The following is an 18,635-nucleotide window of genomic DNA, read 5'->3' as shown; positions in this document are numbered from 1 at the left end:
GGGGGGGGGGGGGGTTCTGAGGTTGTTTGGACATTTTTAAGTAAAAAGGGAAAAGGGTTCCTGGCCGTTTGATGAATTGAATTAAAGGGCCAGGATCAACTTAAATCAACAGAAACCAAAACGACGTAGTATCCTGACCATACTTCGTCGTTTCAATAATTTTTGGACCGGGTATGGGCAGCGCTTTGGGCTGGTGTGAGACCAATTGTCCGGGTCTGGGGGATTTCAAACTGGGCTGGGCGTTTCGAAACCAAAATTTGGCCCAATTTTAATCTCATTCATTCCATTTTCATTTTAAGACAAATTATCAAAATTCCTTTTTCTTTTTCTTTTCTCTTTTCTCTTTTTTTTTTTGTTTCAAAATTAAAATAAAAACCTAAACAACAAACAAAACAATTAACTCCTGATTACTATCATTAACTAAACCAAATTAAAGGACAAACTACCCTAAATTCAAAATTACAACTAAAATAAACTATTTTTTGAGACTTTTCCCTTTTATAAAAATTAATGACTAATTAATTCCTAAAATGCAAAATTAACTCCTAAATGCATATGCAACACATTTTTGTATTTTCTTTCACTAATTAAAATGTGCAATCAAAATGCAAACAATTAACAGAAAATGCCACGAAAATCCACTAAATTGCGAACACTGAAAGAAATTATTTTGTTTTGAATTTATGGGAGTAATTCATATAGGGCAAAAATCACGTGGTCACAATGTTCACTACTTCTTGCCGTAGGACTATGCAGTCCTCGATTTTGTGACCCCGCTCCTAATGAAATTCACAGAGGATGTTCGACTTTCTGGTACTTGGGTCGGACTTTATCTTTTGTGGCCACTTCACCTTTGGGTCGAGCTTCTCTAGTGCGTACACTTTTTCTGAAGGGGAAACACAAAAATTGTGAGCAGATAAGAGTGGAGGCATACCTCTTTCGTGTGTTGAGTCCCTGTGTGTGGCCTGGACGACCCTTCCCTATGGCGAGGAGATGGTGGGATGGTTGTTCAGACATATGGTTGGTGCTTATCTCGGTTGAGGCGTGGACCTGAATGGTCTCTTCGATCGTCGTTACGACGATCTTTCCTCGACTCCGTTTGGACCAATGTTAGCCGTTGGGTTGGACCGTGGAGGTCGTCCTCGTCTGCTCTCACCTCGGTGCAATAGGCGTTGTGAATTTCTTCCCAAGTGGGGGGACGGTATTTCTTGAGTCTGCTTAACAACTTTCTAGTCACTCTCGACCCATTCTTGTTCAGCCCATTTTGGAAGGCTGCTACCGCCATCCCTTCTGATACGTTTTGGTAAGCTCATTCTTACTCTGTTAAACCGAGCGAGGAAGTCCCTGAGTCCCTCGCCAGGCAATTGCCTAATGGCAAATATATCATTCACCCTGGCCTCCGCCTTCTTAGCCCCGGCATGGGCGGTGACGAACTTGTCGGGTATTTCTTCGAATGTTGTTATAGAACGTGCTGGTAATTGTGAGTACCAGGTTAAGGCTCCCCCCATTGGGTCTTGCCGAACTTCTTTAGCAACACTGATAGTACCTGCTCTTTTGAGAGGTCGTTGCTTTTTACTGTTGTGACGTAATGAATGATGTGATCTTCGGGATCTGTTGTGCCGTCGTATATCTTCAAATATGGCGGAATCTTGAAGGTCTTGGGTATGGCATGTGGGGTTGCCTCCTCGCTGTATGGTTGTTCAACGAACCGGCCGACGTCCCATTTTGGTAGCAGTTTCGGGGCGCCCGGTATCTTATCAACCCTTTCTTGATGTTCCCTCATCTGGCCGCGGAGCGCTTTATTCTCGTTCACTATTTCTTCCATTTTCTTTAGAATGGCCGCAAGTGCGTCATTACCTGCATCAACAGCAGTGTGAGTGTTACCTGTTGGGGGAGCAGGTTGCTCGTCGGCGGTTGCTATGGTATCCGCTTGTGCGGCGTTTCTATTCGCCCTTTGAACGGGTTTGTCGAGTTTATTGTTTAGAGTACTTGTTAGCCATTCCTCCACTAGTTTTTTTTACTGCTGATGGCGCTTCCTCAACCGTGGACGTGGAAGCTCCCCTTTCGCGTGAAGCGGTCACACTTCCATGAGGGGGCGGCGAGTGACTTCGTCTGGGTGTAGCGCTTGGCATTACATTCTCCACGTCTTCTCTGTCATCCTCATTGAGGGTGTCCAAGAGGTTGGCAGTGACGCCCACTACTGCTTTCTGTCTTTCATCTCCTTTTCCTGCCATTGTTAGTTCGTGCAAACGAGAAAAAGATGGCTGTCCTTTTTTATGATCTAGAAGAAACTAAAATTTTAACTAGAACCTCCCCACAGACGGCGCCAAATTGTTTGACCAAAAAGTGTTAAGCTTTTTGTTAAACTAATTAATGATAAAATAGAGGATGAATCCTAGTTAAACGTAATTAATTCGAGATCTAAAATTGGGGTACATTAATGATATGGGACCGTGTTCAAGAATAATAAATATCAGATATGTGTTCAGTGATTGTCAATGAATGTTACAATAAGAACATGCGATAAATGTAGATAATGGCAATAAGTGTAATAAGAAAGGATTTACCACCCAAATGTTAGGTGACTTGGATGATTCTTCCTTTCCGAAAACAACGTGGGGGGGGGGGGGGGATAGAGCACGAAGATAGACAAGGAATCTTTGGATCTTATGAATGAACAATGTATTTCGAACAAAGTAATCAGTGAACAAGACAAACTTTTGTATATTCTCCTTAGTCAACTCTTCACAGTGTGCTCTTATCAAAAAGTGAAGATCCCCTCTTTGTTCTTTATCTCTTCCTATTCATACGAGATATTCTTGAGAAACCCTTAAAAAGTACAACGGAAAGATTATTCAACGGAATATTCCTTCTTTCTATTCTAACTTATCCTATCGTTATTTTCGTACTCCATTTGCTCGACCTCGGCACTAATCTTTCTTAAGACGACTCTTCGCCCTCATGCCGTGGTCGGCTTAATCCCCGACCACGTCCATTTGCAGCTATTAAGTCCAATCCAAAGCAAAAGGATTATTTATGATGGTTTGGCTGTTAGGATAATTTTATTGTGGGGGTGTACTCTGGTTTGATATATTCCTGATATAAGAGGGGCAGAAAAGAGTAAGATTGCCATCATAATGTCAAAATTGATCATATTCCACGGTCAAATTGGCATGTTGGAACCAATTTCAGTGTCCACTAATGGGATTTTTATTTTTTAGGAAAGAACATAACATCAATATGTTGGCGTCCTGATGGTAAAGCAATTGCAGTTGGTCTTGAAGATGGCACCATTTCCTTACATGACGTAGAAGTGAGTTTGGTCATATAAAGGATGATATTCTTCGTGCAGAAATTTGTTAGTTTAATTCCATGAGTACTTCAAGAATCTGTTTAATCAAAATATTGTAGCTGCAGAATTGAAGATATTTAACATTGATGATCCTTTGAAAATAAATCACTTCCCTATTTTTTCAAACTTCTCTTGCTTAGTTTTAAGATGTTGCTTTCATTTGTGATATTTTCATGAATATACCTCAAGAAAAGGCGAAAAGAAGAGATCCAAAGGGCCTCTACAAATTGCATATGCAGGAAAGATCAAAGGTTATTGTAGCTTCACTCCAAACTCTTGGAATACTCTTTTCTTGTTTTGCCTTTGGTTTTATTTTTCTCATGTTTTTATTTCCATGTATGCTTTTGTTTCGACATTTCTTTTTCATAAAGAAAGGAAGAAAAAAAGTCTAACTTGGCGTTAAATGATCAAGTTGGAAGAAGATAAATGCATGACAGGAAAATTAGTTTGAAACAATAGGCTAATTGAACTGACAAAAAGCAAACTGCCTCGAGTAGATTATTTTGTAAATTTAAAAATACATAAGACTAATGGGAAGTGTACTGCTTCATAACGTATATCTCTAACCTTTCATGAATGTGTTTTATATTTCATGACTTGGAATATACTAATATTGTCTCCCTTTTGTCTTTCTGTTTTCTTGAGCCGAGGGTCTTTCGGAAACAGCCTCTCTACTCCTTCGGGGTAGGGGTAAGGTCTGTATACACACTACTCTCTCCAAACCTCACTAGTGGGATTTTACTGGGTTGTTGTTGTTGTTGACTTGGATATTCTGTCTATTAGCATTGAGGCAGTATGTTGCGGTACGACGACAAATACAAATTTTTGCATAAAACTCTATAGTTAAAAATTCTTTTGAAGTATATAATTCTTTTTTCATTTATAATTTTTGTGGAGTGGTTCTATACCTTGGTGTTTGTCCAAAGCATCTTTATCCTTTTAAAGAAAGATTAAGAAATATGGGTGTCGCAATGTTAATTTCTTTTTAAATAAATAAAAAAATTATTGATATGACTAATTAACGTAGGAGGGCCCATAAACCTTACCTCTCTAAGATACATATTAAAATTAAGAGAATATTTTAAGTTCCCATGAAAATTACCTCTGTGCGAATGTAGTAAGAAATGGCTGCAATTCTGAGGCATGGTTGACAAGATTTTCCTAAGCCTTCTGTATTGTTCATCACTTCTTACCCTTGAAGAATTCTTGTTTAGTAATTGGTGTAAAAGAATATGCTATAAAATTGATAATTTCTATTTTGAAGTAGGCTCTGGGATAATATTGAATTATCCTTCTGGTTAGAAGAATTGCTAATGCAACTACTTATTCGATGTAAAATTTCAATTACCAATTCCATGATCTTTTGGTTATATCTTGTATTTAGGAGTGACAAATGGGCGGGTCAGGTCGGATATGGTTCGGGTCAACGGGTTATTTGAGTATATTATGGTCTTGATGTTTCCTTGATTTCTTCTTCCTTCTGCATCAATTAATCATTGCTCATCATGTCCTTCTATCCCCTTGTGAGTTACATAGCTGTATGCTATGCAATTTATTATCTTAAGAAATTCTACACTTTGATAGAAAGTTAAATAAGTAGTTGCTTTTTGATAGTTTATCTAATAAAAATATTTTGCATTTTTCTTATTCAGTGTTGCTTAAGTTTGTCTCGTTGCAGATTCTCTAACATCGAAGGGTTTTCGAAAAAATGACTTTCGAAAGGGATGCTTCTTCTTCTGTCCGATATAAAAGAATGGAAGAATGAACTCAAAGGAAGCAAGCTGAATAATATACTATATGCAAGTACATATTCCATGAGCTTTTGGTTATATCTTGTATTTAGGAGTGACAAACGGGCGGGGCGGGGCGGATATAGTTCCGGTCAAAAAACGGGTAATGAAAAAATGGATAAATTATCTGACCCGACCCATATTTAATACGGATAAAAAATGTGTTAACCGGCGGATAATATGGGTAAAAATATTATCCATGCCTTCTTGCATATGATTAATTTTGGGAGAATTCTTAGTCTCCCTAACTTGAGGAACCCCCAATTTGAAGCTTTACAAATGTAAAAGTTAGACCCATTGGTTAACCATTTTCTAAATGGATAATATGGGTGGTTAACTGTTTTCTTTTAACCATTTTGCCGCCCCTATTTGAATTGGTTCATCAATAGATGTTCGTATTATGAAGTATTAATATGTTGTAAATATTTAACCAGCTTGATATTATGTCAATATTATGATTTTCCTTGCTAGAAAATAATGCTAGATGAAAATAAGTATATATTCTTGGTGTTACCTTTTTGGTAATCTTGTTGATTACAAATAAAAAGAACAATAGCGTCGGGCATACGCCCGTGCATAGCACGAGCACCACCCATCTAGTTAAAAAAAGAGCTTGTTTTGTGGAAAATCAAATGAAAAGAAGTTTTGGATATATTCAAAAGTAAAAATGAGTGAGTGTTTGCTCCGAGGTAGCATATACCTGTGGAATTAGTTTAGGTACAGTAATGCACGTAAGCTGGCTCAAACACACCCTTTTCAAAATTAAAAAAAAAGTATAATTGTATACGGCGGAAATCGGAGAGCTCGATTTCTATAGTTAGATTACACTCCAAGTCCGAGTTCTGGAAGCTCGAAGTAAGAATCAAGCGGGGCCCGGATGAGCGCACCTCGAGAAGCAAATCGGGGACCCGTCATGATCTGCCTCGAGGGCAGTACAATTTCGAGAACGCTCAAGAAAGAGCGGGAATTTCTCAAGGACACATGGGTCAGGGCATAAATTATAAGATAAGATTTATACAAAATAGTACAAGTCCGTACTAGGTTGTTATACAGTTGTACCAATAAAATTCTTTACCATAATTGAAAATGTACCATATTAGGGTTTCCCCTTCTATATAAAGGGACCCCAATCTTTGTAAAAGATATCTCATTCTCTGCAGTAGAACATTCTACTCTGTTTTTCTTGTTTAACGTGCTCAACAACTGTTCTTCAGCTTTATTGTCTTTACTTTATTGTTCTTAGCTCACCTCGAGGCCCCTGAGATAATCAAGCTCGAGGTCCTTATTGCTCTAACAATACTAATTTGGTTCATCAATTCTTCTTACTTAAGCTTAATAATTATTCGTATATTCACTAGTATTGAAATAAATCACATATCTTTAAAACCACAAATCATATTTAATTGTTACTCGCATTTTTCGAGGTAAACAGTTTGGCGCCCACCGTGGGGCTAAAGATAATAGTGATTATTTTGGTGCTAGTTTTCTGATAACACACGTTATTCTTCACACTTTTTCTTGTCAAAGATTCTTTGATTTCAGGCTAAGATATGTCTAGCACACAAAACGCACCAGCTCACGACAGTGAGGGACTTGGAGAAAACAGCGGTATAGGGGTTGGTCTACCACCCATAAACCCTGAGGGAGTACCAAATATGGAGCCAGTTGATATCAGTTCGCATAACGCTCTAAACACGGACGCAGGCACAGACCCCGTAATGAATGCACGCAGGGAAACCCGGACAGGAGACCAAGGAACGCCGGGAATGGAAGAAGGGGGAGTCAGCCTCCAAGTGATATTCGAGATGCTACAAGCTCAGCAAGTCGCCATCGCTCAACTTCAGAGTCAGAATAGAACTCCAAACACAGCCGAACCAGTGAACACTCGGCGTGCTGAACCAACGCTAGAAAGGCCCGATGAAAATGGCTCGGGACTGACCCCGCTATTATGAAAATGCTCGAAGAACTAACCAAAAGAATCGAGTCCGGAGAAAAGAAAATTGAAGAAAATGACAAAAAGGTGGAGACATACAATTCAAGGGTCGATCAGATACCAGGAGCTCCTCCGATTTTAATAGTACTAGACTCGAAAAAAATCATACAAAAATCTTTCCCCCCAAGTGCGGCTCCAATGCCCATTCCCAAGAAGTTTCGCATGCCCGACATACCGAAATATAACAGGACAACTGACCCTAACGAACATATTACTTCATACATTTGTGGAATCAAAGGAAACGACTTGAATGACGATGAAATTGAGTCAGTATTATTGAAAAAGTTTGGGGAAACACTATTGAAAGGAGCTATGATCTGGTATCACAACTTAGCTCCTAACTCTATTGATTCATTTGCTATGTTGGCGGACGCCTTCATGAAAGCACACGCCGGGGCCATAAAGGTGGCCACAAGAAAATCGGACATCTTCAAAATAAAACAAAGGGATGACGAGATGCTAAGGGAGTTTGTCTCCCGGTTTCAGATGGAAAGAATGGAATTACCACCGGTCTCCGATGACTGGGCAGTTCAGGCCTTTATGCAAGGTTTGAATGAAAGAAGCTCGATTGCATCTTGACAGCTAAAGCAGAACTTGATCGAATATCCAGCCGTGACATGGTCGGATGTGCACAATCGTTATCAATCAAAAATTAGGGTTGAGGACGACCAGTTAGGAGCCCCCTCGGGCTCAGTTCATCCTAGATTCGCAGGCAAGCCCCTGAGGGACACAGACCGGGGATCAAGATTCAACAAAGAACGGTATCAACCGTACGTCGAAGATCGAAGGAATATTTTGAGGCGCAACATATCTCGGAATGATCAAAGAGCAGATCGAGGCCAAAGTTCCTGGGGACTCGTGAGCAAAACCAGGTTTGATAGACACTCAGGACCGGTGGAGGTACCCAGATTATCAGAATACAACTTCAGTGTCGACGCCTCGGATATCGTCTCAGCCATTGGCAAAATTAGAGATACTAGATGGCCCATATACATACCGATCCTTCTCAGAGGAACCCCAACTTAATGTGTAAGTATCATGGTACTCATGGGCATAGGACCGAGGATTGCAGGTAGCTTAGAGAGGAGGTAGCCCGATTGTTCAACGAGGGGCACCTTCGTGAATTTCTCAGCGACCAGGCCAAGAACCATTTCCGAGAAGGAGATGCAAACAAGAAGAATGAACCTGAAGAACCTCAACATGTCATTCATATGACCATCAGTGGAGTCGACGTCCCACAAAGACCTATATTCAAACGTACCAAACTATCCATCACAAAGGAGAAACGGACTCGGAGCTATGTGCCCGAGGACGCTCTATCATTCTGTGACGAGGAAGCAGAGGACGTATCCCAGCCTCACAATGACGCCATGGTAATCTCTATCCTTTTAAATAAAGTTCAGGTTAAACGTGTTTTAGTGGATCCGGGTAGCTCTGCGAACATAATCAGATCGAGGGTCATGAAAAAACTCGGCCTATACCTGCTTCCCGGGTGCTGAATGGATTCAACATGGCAAGTGAAAAAACGAAGGGAGAAATTATCTTGCCAGTAAACGTAGCTAGGACCGTATAAGACACCAGGTTCCATGTCATTGAAGGTGACATGAGTTATAACGCACTCCTTGGGATGCCATGGATACACAACATGAGGGCAGTTCCTTCGACTCTCCATCAGATGATGATGTTCCCGACAGAGGAAGGAGTGAAAACAGTCCACGGAGAACAGCATGCTACAAAAGAGATGTTTACAATCGAGGAAGTGGTGCCGGTACTGGAACCCTTGACCCCGGAGAAGTCGATCCCCAAAGGTAAACAGGTAGCTAAGTAGCAATCACAGCTCCAAGCCAAGACGGAAACAGGATAACAGGTAACCAAAGGCGAAGAAGGGAACTCCCTAGCTCCTCGAACCTTTGTTGTTCCCGAGAAGCCCGATGCTACCAAGTCAACCGCTCAAGAGAAAGGTACACTTGGGAATGGGATTAACCCCTGAACTTAGGAAAAAACTCATTTAGTTTCTTATTGATAATATGGATTGCATTGCTTGGTCCCATTTAGATATGACAGGGATTCATCGGAAACCACCACACGTAGGCTGAGCAACAGTCCCGGGTTTTTAAACCAGTAAAACAAAAAGGGAGGCCCTCAGTTCGAAAAGCCTCGTATCAACATCCAGTCAACAGGATGTTCGAAGGACAAACAGGTAAAATAACGAAAGCCTTTATTGATAATATGACTAGTTAGGTCCCTGTGCGCAGAGAACCATTTTAATTCATTTGCAGGAAACAGTCAACGTTTCGGGGCGATGCGACACGAAGCTCAACCCAAAGAAACGTACCTTCGGAGTTGGCACGAGTAAGTTTCTCGGCTTCATGGTGTCAAATCGGGGCATCTGAATCATCCCCGATCAGGTCAAGGCTCTCGAAGATATCACGATCACGGATAGCAAGATAGGACCGCATTAAATCCTCGGAGTCATTGGTAAAGGATCTTACAAACTCGGCAAGACAGAAGCTCTCAAAGGCTCGTGATCTCGAAGACACCCCTTCTTACACGAAGGCCTTAGGTTTTAAAGCATGCGTTGCACTCTTTTTCCCTTGGCTTGGATTTTGTCCTAAATGGGTTTTACCAACAAGGTTTTTAACGAGGCAACAACTATGTGCTGCCTAAGGAAAGCTCGACAGTATCCAAGGTTTCTTGTTTAATCAATCCCGGATACTGGGGGGCATCACCCTCGGAGGTTATATTTTCAAGGAAAATACTTCAGGCCTAAGAGAACCTCGGTAGGAAAACTTTGTAATGGGCCAAACGGTCAGGTGAACCGTGTCCATATAGTAGTCAAGCCCCGACAACAAATCATGTACACATGTATCAATTTTGTTAATATCAAAAACACTTGGTGTTTCAAAGAAGTCTACTATTACACGAACTCTACATCCTGCGGAAAACGGCTTAAGAGCCAAAGCATAGAAGCACCCCGAATGCTTAGGGACTGTCATCGATAGTCAGTACACCCGAGTCATCGAAAATTCGGATTAATAAGACCTCAAAGAGGCACCCCCTCGAAACAAAGGCCAAGGCCAATATACTCGTAGACTAACTTCTCGAACAAATTCGGAAAATTATCGGGAAACAAGTCCAAGTGACATACCCAAAAGCTACGACCATACTAAAGACTACGGCCAAATAATACGGCTCGGAGACGTCTGGCCTTCAAACACTTTGTACAAACCGGTTAAATTAGGCTACCCTCGGCAAAAGAAAAATATAAAGGGCTTCGATAAATTCAGCCCTCGAAAAATCCAAGGGCTTCGATAACATCGGCCTTCGGAAATACCTAAAGAGGTATTCGATTATGTTTACACAAACAAATTACTAATAATGTTCTGATATGTCAAACCTTCGAAAAAACCTATAGGTGCAAAAAACACGTGCCAAGGCATAATTAAAATTTCACTAAGTCTTTTAAGCCGAAATGAGGAAAAAATTATATAGCCATTCTAAGAGGCCGAATTGGCCCAACTTAAAGAGCCTAAGGGCCGATATATAAGAGCCCAAGGGCCAACTGAAAGAGCCTAAGGGCCGATATATAAGAGCCTAAGGGCCAACTTCGAAAGGCTTAAGAGCCAAAAATGTATTATACGAGACTCTATTCTCACTCAACCCGGACTCAAGAGTCACGGTATCCCGAGCTTTAGTCGGATCGATTTAAACTTAGCTCAATGACTAGTGTTTCTATCAACAAGGATTTAAGGGTTTATTATCCCGAGCCCAAACCCATTTCAGGGCCAATCGTTCAAGTTATGCAAAAGAAGCATTCCATAAATCAAAACGGTATGAAATCCGGTACAAATCGGAAATGAGATGAAAAGTTCCTATTATATGTTCCAAAAGATGGTTACAGGGAATGTTTTCACACGGGATACCTACACAAAAACAAAACAAGGAAACCTAAAACTACTTCGGAGTCGCTTCTCCGGCTGTTGCATCCTCGGGAGCCGCTTCTTCAAAATCCTCATCCTCGGAGACTTCACCTTCGTCTTCCCCACTCTCGGAGCCACTGGTTGAATCATCCTCGTCAGAAAGCAGAGCGGAAGCCTCTTCTTCCAAAATCTTCGCTTTTTCAATATCGGCTGAGAGATCGAAGCCGCGAGCATGCACCTCCTCGAGGGTTATCCTCCGAGATTAACGCCTAGCATGGTCAAGTGCACTCGATAACTTGACATCCGCTGCAGAAGAGATCTCCTTTTCCCGAGCATTAGCTGCTTCGACATCGGCTCGGTACGAAGACATAATTGCCTTAGCGTCAGATCTAGCCTTAGCCAACTCAGCAGCGGATTTAGCTTTAAGCTCCTCGATGTCGCGGCCTCGAGCTAGGCTCTCCTCCTTCACACTTTGGAACTGACGTTCGAGGGAAGCCAGCTCTTCTCGAAGAGCTTCTTTCTCGGAGGCGAGATTATCCATGCTTTGCCTCCACCCCAAGGTCTCGGCCTCTTTCATTTTAAGCTCCTCTGAAGCTGCACCACCAAGTCGGCCTTCTGATAAAATTGCAAAATTAAAGGTATTAGACGTCAAGACAAACAAGTTCATAACAGGTCCTCAAAGGCTATATTACCTTCTTAACATACTCGACCCGTCCTTGGCAAGCCTGTGTCAATTCAACTCGAAGATCGTGGATCTCCACCTCTTTCTTAACACAGAGGGCTTTGAGATCGTCCCTCTCTTTCGAGATCTTTTTAAGCTCAGCCTCACATCGAGCAAGATCGGTTCGAGTCTTGGAAAATGCCTTTTTGTGGATCACCACGGCCTTCATAAAAAAGGAGGAAAAATGGATTCAGAAACAGCAAGAGCGCAGGAGCAGGCATAACAAACAGGAAACTCACTTGTTTGAAGAGTCTACGAGCCTCATCGAAAATGAAAGAAGCGTCTGGGTCGAGGCCATCATCAAGCCCTGCAAGGCATTCTCGAAAGATGTTGTGTCCTTCATGGCTTGCCTCCACCTCAGAAGACCTCATATTCTAAGCATCTCGGATTTGCCCATCGGAGAACTCGGGGCCAAGAGGTGAGTCATCTATATTGATTACCCCAAAAGATACACTTGGGGCGTTCTCTTTATTTTGAAGAGGCTCGGGACTGGGCCGATCGGCCTTACCCTCCAGATGGCCTCCTAGGCGAGGTACCTTTTTTCTGCACAACAGCTCGGGGGCTTTATTTGAACTCTTCTCGGAGATTTCCTTGATTCTGGAATGCGCCGCATCGACCTTCACCGGCTCGGCGGACTTCGAAGCACCGACATTTCTTTTACGGGCTACTAACAGGCAGTCATCATCTTCTTCTTCCTCCTGATCTCGAAGGCGTTGGACTGTTTCTGGAGATAAGGCCGCTGTATCAACTTTGGACCTTCGAGCCACTATCTTCTTAGGCTTCGGGGGATTGGCGGCCGATTCTCTTTTTCGCTTTCTTTCTTTAGGAGATTTTGGAACTTCTTCTTCATCATCCGGGACCGGCCGCAAATCAACGGCGTCTCCAAGACCTACATGAAATCGAGGTAAGTATCCCATGGCAGAAGTACAAGAAAATAAACAAAAGAACCCACCGTGGTTTTTGGCCTCCCATCGACCCTTGGCCAGATCTTGCCAGCAACACTCCGAATACGAGGAGGCGGAGGCCAACTTTCAGACCCAGCCCTCGAGGTCCGGGACCCCACCAGGAAACCAAGTAGCGGCTACACCATAGTAAGGGGGTTAGACCAATGAAAGATATAAAGCCGGGGAAAAGAAAAGAAAGCGGGGTATAAGCCTGCTATGTACTCACGTTTCATGTTCCACTCTTCGGGGAACGACATCCAATTAGCGGGAATCAGATCGGAGGTCCTGACTCGAACGAACCGGCTCATCCATCCACGGTCTTTGTCCTCATCGATACTAGAGAAGAGAGATTTTAAGGATTGGCTTGCAATTTTATCAAACCCCCACGATAAAGTCGGGGACTGTACAGTCTGATGAGATGATCGAGGGTAAAAGACATCCCCTCAACTTGGCTCGAGAAGAACCTGATTAAGTAAACGATTCGCCAGAAGGAGGGATAGATCTAGCCAAGCGTCACTCGGTATCGTTGGCAAAAATCAAGAATAACTGGATCTATGGGACCCTGAGCCGGAATTGCAAGACCCAACGTAAATGGGCAGGTATATACGCTCAAGTACCCCGCTTTGTATGTAGTGATGTCCTCCTTAGAGGAAGGAATCACTATTTCTTTATTATCCCACTTGCAATCCTCCTTTACTTGCCCGAGCTCGGCCTTGGTCACCAAACAAACATATCGAGACATGGGCTCGCATCGGCTTGGTGTCGATGCAGGTTTCTCGATTTTAAAATCGGACGTTATTTCACATGGCAGGGGGATGCACTCCTCAATACGAGGGGGCACTACTGGTTTACTCTTGGTCGATCGAGAAGAGGAAGAAGCTTTTTCTTTTTGGGTAACCGGTTTAGAGGTTTTAGCCATCGCAATGCGGAGGATCCAAGAAAATGAAGAGTGTTAATAGTAAATAGAAGGGAGAGTTTAGGAAAGTTGAAAAAGGCTAATGAGATTTTGAGAACAATATGAGAGTAAAGATTTTAAGGTTATGAAATTTGTCTATTTATAGAGGTCATCTAAGCGTGCTGGGAAGCCAAAAGGCCGACCATCAGCCGCCTCCAATAATGATTTTGGGAATCGCACAAAAAGCAACTTTCTAGTCGCTTCAACTGCTGATGTCACGATATTGACATCAGGACCAAGGCATCCAGGATTAATTCGTCAAAAATCATAAAGGGCATCCTATAAGTCGAGTTCGAGCAGAGTATCCATTCGATTACTAAGCCCAATGGCTATCCGAGTTTGAGGAGTTTCTCGCTCGAGAACTATGAAAAGGCCTATGGGCTATCCTTATTACAAGTTCGAGCAAATACTGCAAAGCCCAAGGGCTACCCAAGTTGGAGAAATTTCTCACTCAGGGACTACAAAAAGATCTAAGGATTAACTTCATTTCGATATCTCGCTCTCACCTAATTCGGGCTTGGGATTCACGATGTTCCGAGTTCACATTTGAGCTCAGCTCGAAGATTGACGAGAACCTCGAGGGACATTATATTGATCAATTAAAAACCTAAGGGTTTATTATGTCCTGAGCTCGATATTTGGGCTAGCCATTGAAACCATATAATCAAGTCTTTTACGAATAAACATAGAATAAAATTCAGCATGGACCGAAAGTTATACAAGGATCCTTTTATACTTCCAAGAGACATTTACAAAGTAGAGCTACGGCACCCACGAAGGATACTTACACAGGAATAAAGAAGCAAAAAACAAAAGCCAAAGAACCTAATCCACTTCTAAGACCACGTCCTCGAAAGCATCGCCTTCGGAAATCCTCTTCTCGGGGGCACCATTTCAGATCTTTGGAAACGTTTATATAGGGCAGAAGGCCCTCAGTAGATGTAATTATATCTCCACCAGCCGAGATTGAGTATTTCGTTGAAGCTTTGGGCCGCAATACATTAAGAAAGAACAAGTAAAAGGAAAAAACCAAAAGGGGTTGCAAGATGCACGAGCAACAATCCAGGAGTGTTCATCCTCGGAACTCTGTTCCGGTATGGGATGCAAAAGTTAGTAGATAATAGTGCCACCTCATTCCGTGGAAAGCAAAAGGAATGAAGCACCACACCAGGTTGAAGTTAAGAGAAATGAGCAACAATGTAAAGTTCGCATATCTCCTGATACGGGAGGGATTCGATGCCTTTCTCTCGTTGTCTCAAGCCGAGGCTTTGAAAAAGGAAGCCTTGGCGTAACTAGTAAAATCGCTGCCATGTGACCTTGTGGCCACAGATTTGAACCATGGAAATAGGTGATTAGAGGAAGAGGTAGAGAAGAGAAAGGACTAAAAGTAGATGAAGAAGGAATAAGTGTAGTTTTTGTTCAGCCAAGTAGCCTCTTATTTATAAGAAGCCGGCAATGGGACCGGCGTCGCAAGTGGCCGACAAAGGCTGAAACGTACCTGACGTTTTGGAGAAGCACGATGACATGACATTTCCGATCACTTCAAGCGCCTACGTCACGGGCATGACGTCATCACAAGTGGTTTGGGAAAATCGAGGTTCAAATCGTTCTTATCATCTTATTCTAAGAAATGCAGGGACTATCTATATACGGTGGAAATCAGAGAGCTCGATTTCTATAGTTAGATTATACTTTGAGTCCAAGTTCTGGAAGCTTGAAGTAAGAATCAAGCCGGGCCCGGATGAGCGCACCTCGAGAAGCAAATCGGGGACCCGTCATGATCTTTTTCAAGGGTAGTACAATTTCGAGGACACTCAAGAAAGAGCAGGAAATTCTCAAGGACACGTGGGTCAGGGCATAAATTATAGGATAAGATTGTACGAAATAGTACAAGTCCGTACTAGGTTGTTATACAGCTGTACCAATAAAATTCCTTACCATAATTGGAAATGTACCATATTAGGATTTTCCCCTTCTATATAAAGGGACCCCAATCTTTGTAAAGGATATCTCATTCTCTGCAATAGAATATTCTACTCTGCTTTTCTTGTTTAACGTGCTCAACAATTGTTCTTCAGCTTTATTGTCTTTACTTTATTGTTCATATTTTATTGTTCTTAGCTCACCTCGAGGCCCCTGAGATAATCGAGCTTGAGGTCCTTATTGCTCTAACAACACTGGTTTGGTTCATCAATTCATCTTACTTAAGCTTAATATTATTCGTATATTCACTAGTATTGAAATAAATCACATATCTTTAAAATCATAAACCATATTTAATTGTTACTCGTATTTTCCGAGGTAAACAATAATGTCAAGCACAACCCTCAAATCAACAATGAGGTGTCCGCAACCATTACTGAGTTTACATTTATCATCTACCCATCGATCCTTTTCAAATATTAGTTCATTTTTCAAAGCACATTCAATTAGACCAGAGGTTGAAAACTTGACCACTTGGTTGAGCTTAGTGTACACGCGAAATTCATTGCCCTTGGACAACATTTGACTTTTTTTTTTTTTGGCTAATGACTTTTTTTTTCTTTTGTATAATTAGTGGTTCATCTATTCATTAGAAGATATTAACTTTAGAAAAAGAATAAAAGAGTACTTCTTTCTGTCCACAATAAATGATCAATTTGCCTTTTTATTTTGGTCCAAAATAAGTGTATATTTATATAATAAAAAAAAATTCAATTTATTTTATCAAAATTACCCTTATGTACGTATTCCTAAAAAGTCTTTTACTCCTCACATTACATTATGTTGCAACATTTAATTAAAGATAGTTTAATCACACTAACTATGTTTGTCTAGGATTTAGTATTTCCTTAATAGGTGTGCCCAAGGCAAATTGGTCACTTATTGTGAACCGGAGAAATAATAAACAAGAGGAGCAGCTCCATTTTTGGCTTATACTTTTTATCGAAAAAATTTGTCGATACTCAATAACTAACTTAATAATAAATTACATGTATCTTCTCATAAATATTTTTTACTTAATCATAATTATTTACATAGTCTCAACTTAATTTTAGTGAACTAATACATTAAATATAAACATTAGGTATGTATACCTTTTTTATATCTGTTTTTACTAGTCGGTGGGTTAGAAGTTGCAAAGAAACGTTGTTTGGAGTGACTCCAAACAAAGGAGGCATTCATCCGCGTGAAATAAAATTAAGTGAAGGTGGACACAATTGCAAATTGGCCTATAGAGAACCATGCAGTCGTGTGAAGCCATAAGCCAACTTGTTGCTCCACTTTCTTGGTAGTACACAGAATTTCTTCTCAATTAAAATATAACATTGTTACTATATCAGAAGGTCAAACAAGATTTTGAATACAACTTTTTGGTACATTTTTTTTACAATTCGTTATGAGAATACAACTTGTGTTTTAATATAATTTCTAAATATGAAAATTTCCTTTTTGAAAAAAAGATTCGATATGATCATCATTTGAAGAGTAAGCATTATTGTGAGAAGACGGGAGATAGATTTATTGCGTTCGACAAACTTGATTAGTGGTGAGCGTTTTATATATATATATTTCAAGTATAGTGAATTGATACTACCAAGATGAAAACATATAAAATTAATATATGAAAAAGTTAAGGAAATTCAAAATCTGTTATAAATAGAATTTTATTTATGGTGAATGTCTATATTTAGAGAGATTCTAGGGTTTATTACTTGGTGGCTAAGTCACCCTCTCCCTATAAATAGAGGGGTCCTATTCCATTGTAAATCATTCAATATCAATAAGAATTCTCTCCCTCTACTTTTCTCTGCACTACTCTTCTTCTTCTTTTATAATTTTATAACATGTTATCAGCACGAGACTCTAACCAATTGAGTAGAAGCTTTGGGATTGATCATAATGATTGTCAATTGTTATATGAATTTCCTTCATGCTTAAATTTTGGATTTAAGGTAAGTATTTTACCGTATTTTTCTCTTTTATTCTATAATTTGGTTTTAAATACAAGCAAAGACAATAAATTTTGATTACAACTCTAATGGAGTTTGTAAGAAATTATAACCACCCGAAGTGGTAAAATTCCTATGTCTTGCCATGATCAAAGTCATGTATGATCGTGAGCACAAGAAGTGAAAATCCGTCCCATTGAATTTGCTCCATTCTCATTTCCTTAAGAGAATGTGATAGCAATATGTGATAAGTCTGAAAGAAGACAAAATTATTACCGTGAAGGTATCAATGGATGTGGACGTGGCAATAGACGAAATTATAATCGTCATCATTTGTGGTAATGAGAACAATAAGGATTCTCAAAATAATCTTTCACAATGTGAAAAATATTTGTCATCGATTTGACATGAGATTTTATAAAGCACATATAGATGATTATGGTCCATTCATGATGTGAATGTGACAACATCTGATTTATATACATATTCATTTTTCAAAGAATATGAACGTGCTAGTGGTAGTGAATATACCGCACTCACCTCTAAAATGAGGTTTGAGATGATATAAGAAAACAATGTCATTATTATGGCATGAATGGTCATTGATCACGTACCTATTGTACGCCAAAATATTTTGGTAATGTGATTATTAAAGAATAACATTAATGCAAGAAACATATCTTGCATATAATTTTGACCATAACCATAATGGTATAACTTTCTCTTTAATAGAGATATTCACCATATGGATGTTGATGAATATGTGGTAGTACAAAATTAATTGAGAACTCTGCAAGAGCTAATTATACTATTTTGGAGAATCACAATTAATTACCAATAAGGTATTGTGTTGTAGTAAGTCTCAAAGAAACTTATTCAGTTTCCAAAGTATACGCGAAAGCGGTTGATTATATTGAGACTATAAATAAAGGAAAGATTTAATATCTTCTATTACTACAACTTGTAGCGGGGTAATATGTATGTGAAAAGCTACCCGCTTTATTCTCCAATTTGTACTACATAAATAA

The sequence above is a fragment of the Nicotiana attenuata genome, unplaced genomic scaffold (assembly GCF_001879085.1).
Source record: "Nicotiana attenuata strain UT unplaced genomic scaffold, NIATTr2, whole genome shotgun sequence".
Lineage (NCBI taxonomy): Eukaryota > Viridiplantae > Streptophyta > Magnoliopsida > Solanales > Solanaceae > Nicotiana > Nicotiana attenuata.
Note: the sequence above shows the minus strand (reverse complement) of the source record.